At 45.8% G+C, this 17,541-nt stretch overlaps 1 protein-coding gene across 3 annotated transcripts in view; it reads right to left on the bottom strand.

Moving 5' to 3' along the window:
* MBD5 (methyl-CpG binding domain protein 5) overlaps positions 1-17,434 on the bottom strand; it is a 107,446-nt gene extending 90,012 nt beyond the window's left edge. For all 3 annotated transcript variants that reach the window (XM_066190432.1, XM_066190431.1, XM_066190433.1), the window contains exon 1: positions 16,973-17,434. The gene's annotated coding sequence lies outside the window, so the exon portion shown is untranslated. The remainder of the gene's footprint in view (positions 1-16,972) is intronic.
* Between the last annotated feature and the right edge of the window lie 107 nt (positions 17,435-17,541).

Here is a 17,541-nt window from a genome sequence, read left to right as displayed (position 1 = left end):
GCTCCAGCCCTGGAGCATCTCCATGGCCTCCCTGGACTCTCCAGCTGCTCCAGGTCCTTCCCGTCTGGGGCAGCCCTGCAGGTGGGGTCTCACCTGAGGGGAGCAGAGTGACCACCCCTGACCTGCAGCCCTGCTCCTCCCCCAGCTGGAACACAGCCCAGCAGCAGCTCCTGCAATTCCCAACGAGCAGCTGGAGAGGATTTTCCAAACACCTCTGCCAGGCCTGACAGACACAGGGGGTGACAAGGAGAGCTCAGGCTACTTTATCCACAAATTTACAAGAGAACCCATTTCATCCTCTAGCAGGAACATCAAAAACTTGTGACAGCTACAGAACTTCAGACACAAACAGTCCTGCAGAGCTTCTTAAAGGGAATAACACAAACCTATATCCTGGGCAATAAATGCCACTGCAGGCTGGAGGATTTCCACCCTGCCTCTCAGGGCTTCCTAATTCGAGTTCGAAACTAAAGTCGGACTTTTGTTCTCTTCTGAACTTTCTTAGAACCTTCTACCACTTACAATCCCCACACAACTATTGTGCTGCACCTGAACAGAGCTACCCTTGCCAGGAATGTCTGCATCTGTGGCTGGACACACAGCCATCATTCTGCACACACATCCTGGTTCCAGAGAACTTTTCCCTCAGGTTTCTTTTGCAGAGAAAAGCTTTGGGTTTCAGAAGGGGGAAAAAAAAATTCCAAATTGAGATAAGCTACTTAAATGCCAACAAAACTTCCTGTACTGGGGAGAAAAAGGCAGAGATAAACAACCTGTCTGTAAATATCCACACGTAAAATAGAAATCGTGATACTATCACTCAGTCCTTGACTGGGACAAATGGGAGATTCTCTCCAGCTGCATCCCAGCAGTCCAGGAGATGTTTCGGGTGGCCTAAGGTCTGTTTTCCTGGATGCACATTTCCCCAGCACCTCCTTCCAGGTCCTCTTAATTAGCTGCTCATCAACTGCTAGAACCACGTGCATCACGTGAGGTTTCATCCTGCACTTGCTGCTGAACAGGGCAGGCTTTGAAGGAGGGCAGTTCAGAAAAAGCACAAATTATTTATGAGTGTGGATCCTGTGACTTTTACAGAACACAATTGCAGGGTGAAATATTCCTAGAAGATGCTCTGAAATGCTCCAGAGAGAAATCAGACGCGTCCACTGCCCCTTCTCCCCAGTGTCCAAAACAGCTGTAAGAAAACCACTGGTTTTTAGCAGATTTCTGTTTTCTCTGAAGAAAAGGAGAAGATCAGAGTTATTCCTTCAAAATCCCCTTCACAGATGAACTCAAACTTGTACAGCAAAGTGGCACATTGCTGCCTGCCGAGGTTTAATGCAACATTTTACATCCGGTTTCGACCAACTTCAGAGAAAAGCCCCAAAACAGTGACATTTATCCCAAACTGCTGGACTCATCCCTGCATCTTTGCACTCTGTATTCCACAGGTTGTGAAGAGGCAGGAGCAGGGAGCCTGCACACCAAACACCGTCAGAGTTTGTTGCAGGAACCACTTCCAAGGATTGGGAGCTTCCTTGTGAGCCTGTGCTCCCCATACCAGGCAGAGCCAGCTCAGATTGCTGCAGCAGCCGCAGCACTTGAGTTCCTACACCCAGGTGAGCCCTAGAAAACCTCAACTTCCAGCCCAAAGGGGAGCTTGCAGCAGTCTGATTGGGTTTTGCTGCTGGGTTTTGCCAATTCATGGCAATGGTGCTAACCTAATCCACGGCTCGTGGCTGGATTCCCATTCCCGCTGCAGGAGTTTCACTCCCAGAGATGCCTCACCCCAGAGCTGGGATCACCAATGGGTGAAATAAAATCACGCACGACAAACACGCGGTTTGCATTCAGGATTTGTGCACAAATGGGGGCGTGTGTGTGTGTGTAATTCGATATGTGAGAGTACTACAGTGGCCAGGATGTTCCAGCTTTTCCCTCTGCTCAGTATTTCCTGAACCTGCTAAAACCTGGCACTGCTCAAAGGAGCATTTTCACCACTTTGCACCATCTATAACAACCATCAACAACTAATAAGGGTAAAGACAAGTCTAAGGCTTTGGGAGAAACATCAAAAATACGCATTTTTTTTTTTACTGAAGACACAGCTAGAGGCTGATCAAACCTCTCACCACCACCAGAAATGTTTCTAGAAACTGAGGAGCCTCTTTTGCAGGGAAGTGACAAGTCTGGCTACTCCTCCTCTTCCCATCTCTACCGCGAGGAGTTTGAAAGGTTCCTCCTCGATTTCTAAATATAGAGCTGGTGATCAGATTCTGCCTGATAGGTTTGTGAGCAGGGCAGGATGATTTCAGACTGCAACAGCACAACACAGGGCAAGTCCCAGCACTCCTCAGTGCCCTCCCTAAGGTCACCACCCGTGGGGACACAGCCCAAGAGTCCGAGTCACTGAGCCTGAAACACAACCAGGAGAGAAGCGGCCAGAGCTGCCGTGAACTTGATTATGACGTGGGAAAACAGGAGAAGGGAATTCCAGTTTATAAGCCATAACATTATCCTTCTGAGGGAACAAGCTGGATGTCCTAGGCATTCATAAAACCAGTAGTAAAGCTACGTTCCTGATCTTCAACAATTAAAATGGACACTCAGCAGGGGAAATACCGAATATTTAACTACCGGTGGCTTTTAGGAAGTTTGCATTTATTAAAACCCCCTAGAAAACAAACCCCCCAAAACGCCCAACCCCCAAACTCGATGTACAGGTCGAGCAAGTATGACAGCATATTTCTGTGAACTCCCAGCTCCTGTAACCCAAGCACAGGTAACTCAATAGTGCCACCGACTCCTCGGTGTCCCAGGAGCCTCTGACATCCTCCACTAAAGCAGGACGACCCTGCAGCCACCGGCGTTTGTGCTCCTCTCGCCAGCTCTGGGGACCTTCCGCTGGCGAAGCCCAGTCCAGCATCCTGCAAAACTTTTGTTGGTGTCTCTGGGGTTGAGTGGAATTCCTGAGCGGAGTCGTTTCCTACCCCTTTGTAATCCCCCATAAACAGCTCAATCATTAACAGCATTAACAACCTGCGCAGCACACAACAAACCCTTTATGGCCTCCTCTGTCTGCCCTCCCTGCTTGGGGCTTTTCACCTTCTCTCCGTGTCTTAGTGCACTCCAATTCTTCTTTCACTTGGGGGTGGGGGAAGAACCGGACTATTTTTTTTTCGGTTAGGAAATAAAAAGGACAATAAAAAAAAAATAATAAAAAAACCTACCTCAAAGAAAAGAAGCCCCAAGGCTTTTGTTGTGCTCAGACTGATATTTTGTAAATTCGGTCTGTTTTCTGCCATGTTTATTCTGGCCTTAGAGTCCAAAATGGTCAGAGAGAAATGTTTCTTCACGAGATGCTCCCAACCCCCTACCAAATATTAGATATCACTTACTTAAAAATAGAAACGAAGGTCTAAATTGGTAAATTATATCATTGATCCAGGCCCTTTTATCTGTGCTAGGAAAGCTGTAGAATATACGAATTTAGTGGAAGTCTCAGGGCATAAAAAGTGACTATTCTGGACCCTTAGTAGAATGTGTCCAAGGGCACAATTTCACATCAATTTTTCTTTTCACTGTTTTAACTATGAATTTATCAGTGGACAAGAAGCCAGAATGTTACCCCACGTACTTTTGGTTCATTTAATGCTTCGTTATTTATTTTTTATTGCAATGTCATTTGAAGTCTTGGAAGAGCAATCAGGGAACTGCACCCACCTCACCTCGTTACTGGAGGCTCTCAGGGTTTCTAATACCAGCACAGAAAAAATAAACTTACTCAGAGGTTACATCCTTGCCACCACACTGGGTTTGCTCCTTCTACACCTTCACACAAAGCAAAAGTATGACCCTACCCCATCCCATCAGGAAAGTGTCCATGGCCAGCAGCATCTTCAGATACATTCAAAAAATCTAAAGAATTACATGGACATGATTAAGCCAGGGAAGACCATCCTCCCCAAAGGCAGCTTTCCCTCCAGATCCAATTGTTCTGCTCATCATTTCTCAGCCAAGTGCTCAATAAGCTGCATCTTGAATGTGAGATGTCTAATGAGCGTCTCCATGACTGCAGAAATGACAACTTCCCAAAACAGAAGGTCTGATTCCCAAACTGCTGCAGCCTGGATAATGTTCACCTGCTGTCAGGCTGCTGGAATATTTCTCCTCGCCCTGCCTAGACCCAGGACAAGTGGAACTCTCCCAGTGAAGTCCCACGCAGGACTAACTTTATAAAAATCTCTCCAGCATTTTCTCTCTCTGATTTCTTTACCACACTTGGGATCAAGCACCAGGCAGGCCAATCCCCTAAACGAAGAAGGGATTTTCTGTGAGAACGACACTGGAGTGAAGGATTGTGCTCCTGAGGCTCCCACAAGTCCCAACTGGCAGGGACAGGAGCAGGGCTCACCTGGCTCCACCTGCTCCGCTCCCCACCCACACCCGAGTGTTCCAGAGGCACTGCCAGCCCCAGGGGTGGGAGCACAGCCCGGGGATCCTGCTGGGAATGCTGCTCTGCCCTGGACACACACCCAGCTCAGGGGGCTGGGGGGCTGCTCAGCTCCCCCCAAACACCCAACTCAGACACGCAACTCACCTGGGCACACACAAACAGCTGACAGGGCATGGCACAGACCCCAAACAACCCCAAAATAGTTCCGTGAATCCTGCCCAGGTCTCTAGGAGAGGGGCAGCTCCCAAGGAAACGTTCATGGATGTCCATGGAGAGCAGTGTGGGGTGTGGGGTGGAAACCCCACTCATGGATGTCCATGGAGAGCAGTGTGGGGTGTGGGGTGGAAACCCCACTCATGGATGTCCATGGAGAGCAGCGTGGGGTGGAAACTCTCCCCAAAACCCATCCCGTGTGTTCAATGTTAAATTACTCCAATTTACCTGCTGCGTTGCCATCATTTTTTTCCTTAATGTTACATTTATTCTAAAAAAACGAACAATTCTCTTCAGATGTCCATTTCAGTGCACTGAAATTCATTTTTTAACCCGACTGCTCCAAACCCTCCCACTGCAACTCCAGGACTGCAGAGTAAAGTGAGATCTAAAGCAAACCCAGCTCTGAATCAGCTGAAATATCTCAATTCCCTTCATGCTGGAAGCTCAGTGTCCCATTCCCAGCCTGTCCTCCTTAACCTGCTGCTGCCTGGAGATAATCCCTGCCAGGCTTCCCAAGTGCTGACACAGGAACCTGTGTGAGCACACTGAACTCCTTCCTTTTCTCCTTGCAAAGGTTTAATAACCTACAACTTTTCTTCTCTGCCCTACTTGGAGTCTGGCACTTGCTTCCCTCTCACACCGAATTTGCTAAAATAAAATTTTACAGAGTGTCAATTCAACAAAGGCAAAACTATAAAGTCCGTTCTGACAGCTTCCTCTCTCCAAAAAATTTAATCAAAAAAGAAAGAAGAAGAAGAAGAAAAAAATATATCCTTTGCCCTTGAGAAGATGAATTGAATAGCCTTAGGTATTCTATAGCTGTATTTATGAAAAGCTTTTTTGGACACTAAAAGTCTCGACAGAAATGGGGAAAAGTGTTTTGCTCAGGTCATAAAACTTCTTTTTTTTTTTTTTTCAGTGCACAGAGAAAAATACAGAAACATCAGCTGACCTCTGGGAGAGGCACCAGCCCCATCCAGCCTATGGGACAACAACCCCCAAAACCCTAAAAAATACACAGAAACAGCAAATGCTCCCCTAAACCTGAAGGGATTTCTCTCCAGTGCTCTGCCCAGACATTAATTAAAACTTTTTTGTACCCAAACCATGTTGTTAATATTTAATATTATTTATGGCGGCACCAAATCACAGGTAATAATTCTAAAAAAAAAAAAATTTAAAAAATGAAAGAGTGTGTCACTTTTCTACATAACAAAGTAAAAGTCATGTAAAAGTAATGCAAAGCTCCCTGGCTATGAATGAAAACAAAACCAGCACTTTGAAACACTCCATAACTCCACGTATTTCCCATTTAATGTTTTATGCTGCAACGTTGCAGGAAATTTTTATTTTCCTCACTTTTATCCAAACCAATTTGGTTTGGTTTTAAAATTTGGTGTTTTAGAGCGGTGAGGAACAACTTGTAACCAGCGAGATTGTGAGAGAGATTGATGCAGAACAGGTAATTTCACTTGGTTCAAGTCCCTCCTGGTCTGTCTGATGTCAAAGACTCAATTGACTCGTGCATTACTAAATAAAAACCTAAATAAAACCCCCAAAACCTAAATAAAACCTGAATAAAACCCCAAATCCTCTCGAATCTGGTTTATAAATTATAACAAATATTAACATATTTTTCATCGGGCAGCGAATCACGGGGAAAAGGCATAAATAACTCATTGCTGGTTTGCAGATAATTTCATTTCAGCTGATTGAACAAATCCCTTTTCCTAGCCTGGGACAGAACTACAGGAGAATATTTATTTGAAATGTTGCACAGCCTGTGGTAATTTAGAGAAAAAGTACTTTGGGACAGGTTTGGGTTTTGGGGGTTTTTTTCAGGTAGAACATGAAAAAAAAAATAAAATTAAGTTAGTTTCTGGTTAGCTGCAGCTTACTAAAAGTTAACATAGAATAGCATCAGTGCTTTGAGTGATCCAATAGAAATTAAATTCAGAAATCAAGTTTCTGTACTGATAAGAGATCTGCTCATCCTGCATTACGACTTTTTTTTTTAATTCTTTATAGAATTATGTCAAATTATCTCCCTAATTAGACCCAAAAAAAATTTTTACAGAAGACAGTGACAAAAAAAAATTAAAATCCCACATTGTTCCTGATATTCTGTACATTCCAGTCATATCAAAGCTCTGGTTGTGATTGGCAAAATGCACAGGAAAACACTGTCCAATAGAGTGGCACAAAATCATTTACTCAGTCCTCGAATTTAAAGGGATCAGAGAATAATTCTTAGAATGCACAGATTGTTTAATGTTTACAAAATCAACACATCTGGCTCCTTCTTCTGCTGATGTTCCTCCAAAAATTTTGGTTCCTGTTTTTATTGAAACACTTAAGCACTCCAAAGAAACAAAGTTATTCAAGAGAAGCCCCCTTTCCTCACTAACCCACGCTGAATTTATTTCATTAAAGCCCTGCTTTAACCCATTAGCTCCAAGGAGAAAATGCTAAATCGTATCAGAGCTCCTGTTTAGTAGAAGAAGAAACTTTCCTGGCTGCATTTAAAGGAAAAATGCTTCTCCCTGCATGTATAAGTTCAGAAATATTTATTCCAAAAAAAGGAGAAGATACAAGAAATTTAAAGACCAATTTTCATATTTGTTCTAATTGTAAGACATTTCTCCTTTTTTTTTTTTTTTTTTTTTTTTTTTTTTTTTTTTTTTTTTGTGGAATAAGTTCCAAAGCCTTAAAACTCTGCAGATAAGAGTTAAAATAAAGAAGTTCAATTCTCTACCAGAAATGCATTTGCTCAAGTGTAAAGCTAACAAACGCTAAAATTTTTGGCAACACGTCTGCATTTCTGAATCATTAGGTAGTCAAACTATTTTTTGATTTTGCTCGCATGACGTTGGATTAGAATAATCCATATAAATCAGTGGTTTTCCCTGCCTAGGAATCGTGTGTGTGATGGCAAAAGGAGGCACAAAAAACCACAGCGAGGTTCAGCAAGACCCAGCAGAGCTGCCTTGGATGCGCAGCACTGGATTAGGATTGTTTACTCAGGGGACGAGCAAGGAGAATAAAGTCAAAGTAAACACAACACAGGCAAGGCATGCACAGCATTCCAGGCACCCTCGGCACCGGGGGATCATTTCCTAGGGAAAACTCAGCCTTGGATGGGCTGCCCAGAGCAGAACCAGAGTGGGACAAAGGAAAACCCAGCTCCAGTCACGGACTGAACTGCCTGGAGACTTCCCTGGTGGAAACCCAACCATCCAAAGTCCTCCAAGGTGCTGTTGAAGCATTTCTGAGCACTGATGGAGGTCCTGATCTGCCCAGCTCAGCAGGGCTGCAGCAACTCCCAGCTCTTCCAAGTTGAGGCAGCAACAGTGGCAATATTATGGAATTATTTACACACTCACAGGCCTGTTTACTTCCCTTTTCAAATCATTCGGAGGCTGCTGGATGGAAAGGCTGTGATTAAGCAGCACTTTCTGCTTGATACTGTGTGAAAATATCCTTGATACTTGTGGCCTCAGCGAGGCTGCCAGGTGGGTTTTCCCATCAGGAGTCACCAGCTCCCCTTCCCATCACAGTGTGGATCCCAGGGCTGGAGCCAGGCTGGGAGAGCTGGGAATGTTCACCTGGAGAAGGGAAGGCTCCAGGGAGAGCTGGGAATGTTCCCCTGGAGAAGGGAAGGCTCCAGGGAGAGCTCCGAGCCCCTGGCAGGGCCTGGAGGGGCTCCAGGAGAGCTGCAGAGGGACTGGGGACAAGGGCTGCAGGGACAGGACACAGGGAATGGCTTCCCACTGCCACAGGGCAGGGCTGCGTGGGACATTGGGAATTGGGAATTCCTGGCTGGGTTGGAATTCCCAGATTTGCTGTGGCTGCCCCTGGATCCCTGGCAGTGTCCAAGGCCAGGCTGGATGAGACTTAAAGCAACCTGGGATAGTGGAAGGTGTCCCTGCCCATGGAATGGGGTGGGATGAGCTTTGAGCTCCCTTCCAACCCAAACCACTCCTGGTTCTCTGACCCGCTCCCCCGTGTCATGGCAAAGGCCCCTGCTCCCCAGATCCCTGTCATTTTCCTTCCATCCCTGACCGCTCTGCACCAGCTCTGCCTCCATCCCTTCCCTCCCTGCTGCCACCCACATCCCCCTCACTGCTCCTGACCACCAACCCCAATTTTTGCCTCTTCCTAACGTCTCCCTGCTGGTTTCCTTCCTCCTGCCACCCCCTGAGGCCCCTCCAGCAGTTCTCAGTCGCAGCCCTGCCCTCCCTGGGAGCCCAAGCCCCCTTTCCCCAGCCCCGAAACCACAGGGAGCAGCGGGGTGACTTATCCACAGGCTGCACCTTGCAGCTCTGAGGAACTCCCCTGACGCTGCTTCACATCCTGTGCGCAAAAATCAAAATATTTCAACCTGGTGGATGCATTCCCTGCAGTTTGGTGAGGGTTTTTTTTTTTTGTGGGGTGACAAACTCACTGCCCCAAAATCACACAGCTGAGCACCAGACAATTGCCAGAGCGACTCAGAGTCAGTAACTTGTCAGGAATGTCTATTGGGGCACAATAAAGTAGGTGAGTAAAGCAGGAGTAAACAACAGCAGAGTCCATGCAAATTGAGGACGGAATAATTACGGATTACGCTGGACAGGATTAATGCAGAGATTAAAAAAACCCCAGTAATTATTTGAGAATTTCTGATGAACATCCATGTTCATAGAACCTAATCCTAAAACCCCACGTGCCTGTGAAGAACCTCTGGAGCACAGGACAAACACTCCCAACACTGGAACATGAAATAAAAACCTCTAGAAAGAGCTTTCCTCCAAGACAACAGCAGGAGACGCCTTAAAATATCCTCAGTTTAAGGTTCACCATCAGCAATAATTCAGTTTTCACCACCACTGTACTCAACATTTCCCTATATTACAAAAGCATTTGATTACTGTCTTCCAAAACACAAACTAAAAAGCATTTAGTTTTTTCTTTAACTGCACAGAGACCCACATATACCATCAATAAATTCCACACAAAGTCTTATAATTATTTGCAATAATTAGCAAAAGCTGAATATTAACAGGTTTTTTTACTGTTTTTTTTGTTTTTGAATGCAGTAACATTAAAAATGAGAATCATATACTTCCAACTGTTCATCTATGGGATAAGAGTGTCCCAAGCTGTTGCATCAAATCCATACCATCAAAAAAAAAACCAAAAACAAACCCAAATAAAGTTAAACTTAGTTGTATTTAGCATAAATCAATACTTGGAGAAAGTTGATCAATTCTTTTTGATTTTTTTTTCTTTGAAAAAAAGTAACAAGAGGCTCTCCAAAGTTTATACATTCCTCATCTGACAAAGCAACAGTTCTTAGTCTGATAATTATTACTTAAGAAAAATAATGCAGCTCTTACACATGGGAACACTTTGACTGGCGCGCAAGTTCCTTTAACATAAAACTGAAAATTAAAAATATTGTCTTGATTTTCTGGTTACTTTGAACTTCCAGGGAGGAGATGCTCCTGAATTCTACCTCCCCACGCGTCTGCAGATCCTTGGCAGGACTCTTCCACCAAAGCACTTGAGTTCCAAAAGATGATTGAGAACTGATTCCTAAGTGTGAAGTTTTTAGGGAAAGCAGCACAGGGCAAAGCCCAGGAACGCCCAGAATTTTGGGAAGAAAGCTCCAAGTGGAACCTGATCCCCCAGGAATCCACATCCACAAAGAGCTGCCCACCTTCGGATGGAACATTACTTTGTTACAAGTTTTGTTTCCCAAGATCTTTGGGAAGTTACAACTGGTGAAAAATTCAGATTTAGGGTTTGATCCAGCACCTAAGAAGTTGATACATATTTTAGCAGTGAAAACAGAACAGACATTATTAATATAATATTTTTTTTTCCTTGAAGATTTCACATCTACATTTTCACTAGTAGAATCTCAAGAGCAGAAACACCAGATAGACATTTCCAAAACTTAAAATCACCCACGGCACAGTTTTTAACACCCAGCTGAATGCCTGAATGAACACATTTATCACAGAAAAGTGGGAGAACAAGAAGCTACAAGATGTCCTGAGAGCAACCACAACTCCCAGCAACACAGTGCTCCAGCCAGGGCACCCTGCACAGATGGACAAGTCATTTTTAGAAATGAATCACGCTGCAAATGATTGGACTAATTTTAAATCAGAGGTGAGGAAGCAATAGCCTCCAGCCCAGATATGGTTTGCCTCAGCTGGCCCACAGACACAGCCCTGCTTTTCTGACTTCATAACACCCCGGCAGCTCCAAGGGGAACCGCGTGGGGTTTAAAACAGATTTTTAAGGACATGGTCCCTCAACTCAAACATCATTCCCAAGTTTTGAGCATTATGTGAACTTTTTGGGTTGTCCATTTCACAGCCCTCAGCGTTACAATGATCTTAGCAGGGAAAAGCCAACTGTGCTAAGAGTTTGGACAACACAAGGGTTGGAGGGGTTTGGTCCCTGCTCTGATTTTAGCTTTTATTTAGGACAAAACTTCCACTGAAAACTCTGAAGGGACACAGTCCCAACCACAGATCCCAGACTGCCCAAGCTGAAAGGACCCAGTGAAAGGAATTTCTGGAGGGAATCACAGGGCTGGCTTGGCTTTGATCCCTGGTCAGGCTGATACTGAGGCAAGAGAAGGTTCACCTCTAACTGAGTTTTTAGCCTGCCATAAGCAGGGGGCACAAACAAACCCTTCCATGGGATTCCAGCAACTCCCCTGGGACAAAATACAGGAGGAAAAGTAGTTTTAAAGAGCATCTTGAAAATCCAAACCTTTCCTAGCACAGGATAACTGGGGAAAATTGATATTTTCTGACTGTTGAGTTTTCAAAGGGAGCTGCTCCTTGAGGAACACGGGATGAGCCTCCCAGAAACAAATAAAACACCCAGAAAATTTTACAATATTTGCAATTCCAAGACAACAGCACATTGCATCACCAGTCTGTGCCAACACATCCACCTCTGAAATCTGATCCAGCCTCTTCCCCATAAAGATTACGAGGGAGACACGGATCCCTGTCCTGCCCCCAAGGCCCTAAAAGACAAAAGGAAGTTCTGTTCTAAAAAAACCAGCTCACTACAGATCCCTCACGACTTTGTTTCTTCAATCAAAGATCTCATTTGTTCACTTTTGCGGTGTTTTCTTCCAAAAATAGCAGATCCTAAAAAAAAATTCTTCTTATCTAGAGTTTGGATGAGAGGATCAAGCAAAAAAATTTTTTTTTTGTGTGTGTTTCTCTTCTACACACAGTAAAAATAAATAAAATTTATCTCCTTAAATTGACAGCGTGCTTATATATATATATATATATAAATTAATAGATGCATAAAGTTTCATTGCATCAGTCTTAAAAGTAAAAAAAAATTAAATGGAATTAAATTGATTAGGGACAAACATAGACAAAAAAAAGTAAAGGCTGCGTTTATTATTTCCAATGCTACAGCTTCAGTCTTAGCAAAACACATGAAATCTGGGCTCGTTCTGGTGGGCCTAGTCACCCAGATAAATATAAATATATAAATACCTATAAATATATAAAAATATAAATATATATATGTATACATATATAAATATATATAAATATATACATATATATATGTAAAAAATATACATGAGGCAGGCAGGTAAAAGCTTAAAGGATGAACCCAAACATTTCCGTATTTGTATCAAGCTTTTGTCACAACAAATAATCCTAAATAACGCATTGGACATGATCTACCAGAGCTTAAAAACCAAGTCTAAAACTTGGCGGAGTGAAATTGAATTTCCATGTTTTCCAACCATCAGGGCAGCATGAATGGAAAATTCTGACTATCTGGATTTCTGATCCGTGGGGCCAAATTTGCTCCTGATTTAGGCTGTGTTCGTTTCCTTTGGCCCCGAGGTACAAGGCAACGTCAGCTCGTGCCTTCCTTGCTCTGAACGTTGGGAATATCACCATTTGATCCGGCAGGATTTGTTGTGCAAACAATTGACAACTGTTCTGCTTCCCTCACTCAGGAATTTTCCTGAGCCACTGATGCTGCAAACCGAAGGGCCCTCAGATTTCAGTTCCTATTTACATTATTTACAATTTAGAATTTACAATTTTCAGATCACTCAGACACCAAAATAATTCTGCATTTAATGCCTACTGAAAACGTAGACTAAGCAAAAATTATGACAATATCTATATATATATGTATTTTTTATAATCAATTTTGCCTCATAGCAGAGTAATGAATTAATAGATTGCTTCTGGAGGTTTTGGTTAGCAGATGCCGTGGCAGGGTAAGAATATTTAAAATATTGCTGGCTTGCTTTAAAACATTTTCTGTAAAATAAAAATATATAAAATAAACAGCACGTTGAATTTAAGCAGAGTCATAAATGAAAGAATAAAGGTTTGCTTAGAAACATAAAAAAGGAATTTTCAAGCATTTTACCAGTTCATTTTTAAGCACATTTAAAGCTCCATGAAACAGAATATTTAAAAAAAACCAAACAACTCAAACAAACAAGAAATGTATCTTGGGCAGCTCCAAGGACTGGAGGCAGTGCAGGATTTGTTGCCCAGTGATTCCCAGGGGAAGGAGGGGAGGCAGTGGAGGTTTTGGGGCTGGCAGCACCTGTCAGGCTGCAGATAAACCCAGAGGAGCAAAGTCATTTGGCAGAGCTCTATGAATAGCCAGGCTGGGCTCTCAGTGACTCCTGCTGCTCTGGGCCACAGCACAACAACAGCCCGGGGCTGGGGGACTCACAATGCACATCCTGGGAGCCACATGGACCTCAAAGCTGCATTAAAAAGTTCAGATTTCTCTGGCTTTGAATACTTCTTGTAATGCTCATTTATGTGTTTGTATGTGTGTGTGTGTTTGGGTGTGCTGATAAACTCATACACTTTTTAATTGCAGGCCAAGTGATTTGGACAATTTTTACCTCGATTTAAAAACAGTACCCAAGTCTGAACTCCTTTCTGGACGATTCATCAAGGCAACAGGAATTGCTGTAATAAAGAACTTGGAATTCAAGAGAGGGAAGGAGTCAGCACTTCTCAATTTCTTAAATGCTGCTTTTTTGTTTTAGACCCTCTTCCTTTAGCTCCAGACACACAGAGAAGAATTAAAGCATCCTGAAAGCTGTTTTCCAAAATTTCATCCCTAACACCAGCCTTGGTTCCTGTGCAGGCCCATTTGAACCTGATGGAGCAGTATTGTTCCACCTAATAGTTCCAAAAATAAACACAAAGGAAAGCCAATGAGAGCCTGTGGTTTCCAACGTTCAAGTAACTCTTTAAAAGAATAAGCAGGTCCTTAATGACATAAGAGCATTAAAAAGGAAATAAATGTATCCTGTACCTTTTTATTTTTGAAATCAATGGTAATTCTGACTTCCACTGGGACAGAGCAAGAACCAACACAGGGACAAGGGAACAAAACTAAACCCTGAGATAACCCAACCAGGCTGAAAGAACAAACACAACTCCCCACTTTGCCAAAGTTTTGACAGGATTTTTTGCACAGGAAGCTCAGGCACTTCCAAAATTCTTGTCCCTGGCCATGAGCAGACTGAAGAGCTTTGTGCTCGTGGCCTCTTAAGAGCCTGGAGAGACCCTGGGACACGAGTGGGGCTCCCACCTGGCTGCTGCTCTCCACAGGGAACATCCACAGCCTCATGGTGCCCTCACACACTCTATCCCAGCCATGGATCAGGAATAACCAGGAGGAACAGCAGGGAAAACATTAAATCCACTGACAAAGCCAATGAAATAACCCAAGGCATTCCATCTTGGAGAGGACAGTGACTGATGGCAGGATCTCCAGGGCTTTTGGACAAGAAGGAGCACTGAGCCCTCCACAGCCAAGCTGGACATGAAAAGTTCAGTTATTGAAGGTATTGCAGCATAAAGATTCTCCTCAAACATCCTCCTCTCTAATCCAGATAGAGACCAACTCATCTGTCCACAAAGGGAGGAAGGTAGAGCAGCAAACTCCACAGAAACGGGATTAAAGTCAGGCCTAAACAGCATCTTTATGCTCAGCACAGCCATGGCAGGTCCTTGCTAACCCCAAACTATCTGCCTTTAGAGTCACTGACCCAGGATACAGCAAAATAATTATAAATTCTGTCCCCCAAAGACAAAGAACTGGAAAATCCCCACAAAGTTTTCCTAAGAGCAATCAGCACCTGTAAATATCTCGATAACAGCACCAAAAAGAGCTTAAGAACCCAAATAAACGGAAGCTGTGCCTTTTAGTTACAGCTGTTGATAATTCACAAGGTTTCCCAGAATGTTTCCTAGGTTGAAACATTCGATTTCTGCGGTTCTTGGAAGGCTGTGAGAGCAGCCAGAAGCCCCAGATTAGCCTGAGCCCCCTTTGTGCTCAGGCTGCAGGAATTGCCAGCCAGAATCCCAGTGCACCCAGTGCTTCCTTCCCTTCCCACCCCAATCCCACCCGAGGCACAGCACAGACCTGGCCGAGGACTGCAGCCTGTGGACATGAAAATTATCAGTAATTTCATCTCCAGGAGTTAAAGTCAGAGAAAACCTTGAATTATTCTGCCCAGCTCCAGAATCCTGTTCAATTTTACCCTGTGACCATATTAAACCAAACCTTAGCTCCTTTAAAGACCGAGACACAAGGAGATGGTTAAATCCCTGTAATAATTAACGTATCACATCTCTGTAGGCCATGGAAGTTGGGGAGAGAGCTGCAGCTCTACACACACAGGGAATGTAATCCTGCAGCCACTACAGGCCTTCATGTACAGAGGAGAGCACATCAATGGGATCTCAGGAAGAGAAAAGCAGCACTGTCATGAAATAAAATAAGGAAATTATGTCCTTTACTCCTGGACAGGCTTTTGCTGTCCAACTCCTGCCTGTAGTAAACTAAAAGGAGAGTCACACGTTTACATCATGGTGTTTATACACAGACCTGCTGGTTTGGGGGATTGTCACCGCTGAGGTTTTCTCCCCACATGTTTAAACCCAAAGTTATGAACAAGCAAAAAGAAAACTAACAGCAAACTATGAGAACGAACCAGAGTTATGGCTGCTGCCTCCAACCCTCCATCACAACACTGTCAAGTCTCAACCCAGCTCTGCTGTTCTCCCATTCCTTCCATCCAACTATGGCTCTCACAAACTCTTCCCAGCCCGATCCCAAAACTGCTGCCTCACACCAAACACAAATTAGGAACGGGGGATAACCCGGAGTGCCAGGAGAGCTCTTTCTCATGGGCATCCTCCGGCATGAGGCACAGAAGACACCCACTCCACTGACCACCATTTAACTGGGCTGCCCCTCTGGAACACACACTCACGGCCTGCTCCATGCTCCCGCACTCAGCACTTAATAAACCAAAAATAATGAGCCCAAAAATAAACCAAAGCACTCCAACCGCCTTTTGGAAAATTACGGAGGACATAATTAAGCTCCAGAAAGAAGCGCAGACAACAGCAATTCCAACATAAACATCCCACTTGTGTAGGGGACTCTCTCATTTCAGCTTGGTGTTAATGCCCCAACTCTTTACTTCTGGATCCTTGCAAACATCTCGAAGGCTTCTCCCAAACACTTCCTGGAGCCCAGAATTGAGTTTGACATTTAAAGCCATTCCATTTTAACCCGTTTCAGAGGTTTTAACACATAACTTTCCCTGGAAGCAGCAGAAAACACGGTCAGGTGAGTCCACCAGCAGCACCTGAGCGGGGATGGAGACACTTGGCCTTCCCAGCAGAAAGCCACGGAAAAACACATCCCGACATATAGATCTGAACAAACCATTGACCAAATATAGCCGGGCACCACCGATAACCAGGGGCTGCCACCGGCCACATCCCAACCCAGCAAACACCGAGTCCAGCTCTTGGACTGCCTCATCCCTAGGAAGTTCAGCTCGGGAAAGGGTCTTTGTACAAGTGGGCTTTGTACCTTCACCACCGCAGGGGTTTAATAACTCAAACAATAAGTCAAACAACGGCCTGGAACCTTAAAGGGGGGGGGGGGGGGGGGGGGTCAGCGCCGGGGCTCCCTGTTATCCCAGGAAAACAAGACTTTGGGGACCCGGCCGGGGCTCAGCACCCACCGCACCGCCCCGAACTTTGCCCGGCGCCCCCGCCGCCGTCCCCCCCCCGGCCTCCCGCTCCGGAGGGGCCCGGAGGAGCATCCCCGGAGCATCCCCCGACAACAAAGCTGGGCCGGGGGGGCGCCGGGAAGGGGCCCGGAGTGACAGGCGGTGCCCCCCCGGGGCAAACAGGGGGTAAACGCGGGGTAAACAAACAGCCCCCCCCGCCCCGCCGCTCCCCCCGCACTCACCTCAGGGCCCCCGGGCGCAGGGAGGAAGGCGGAGACGCACACAAAGGGTAATAAAGGGGGAGGAGGAGGAGGGAGCGGCGCTCCGCGGGGCCGCCCCCGAGGGACGGGGGGCGGGGGGGGTCTCTCGGTGTGTTTTTTGGGGGGTGGCGGGGGGGGGGGGATGTGGAAGAAACTCCCCGGCGGGGCTGCGGGGGGGGCAGCGACTCGGGGCCCCCCGCCCCCGCCTCGGCGCGGCGCTGCTTCGTGTCCCTTCAGCGGCGCGAACAACCGGCCGTCCCGCCGCCGCCCCCCCCCGCGCTCCTCCTCATCGCCGCCGCCGCTGTCGGGAAGGAGGAGGAGGAGGAGGAGGAGGAGGAGGAGAAGGAGGAGGAGGAGGAGGAGGAAGAGGAGGGGAGGCAGCAGCGGCGGCCGCCACCGCGCATGCGCCCCGGGGGAGCTCGGGAGGCCGCGGGGAGGAAGGCGGGGGGGGGAAACGGGGGGGGGGGGGACGGGGGACGACGACTTCCCACAGCGCCGCGCGCGCCGCTCCCGGAATCGGATCCGGGACAGGGAGGAAGGAAGTGGATGAG

Source organism: Chamaea fasciata, unplaced genomic scaffold, assembly GCF_029207755.1.
Source record: "Chamaea fasciata isolate MVZ Bird 193981 ecotype frontalis unplaced genomic scaffold, bChaFas1.0.hap1 SCAF_8, whole genome shotgun sequence".
Taxonomy (NCBI): Eukaryota; Metazoa; Chordata; class Aves; order Passeriformes; family Sylviidae; genus Chamaea; species Chamaea fasciata.
Note: the sequence above shows the minus strand (reverse complement) of the source record. Positions and strands in the feature narration are given on the sequence as shown.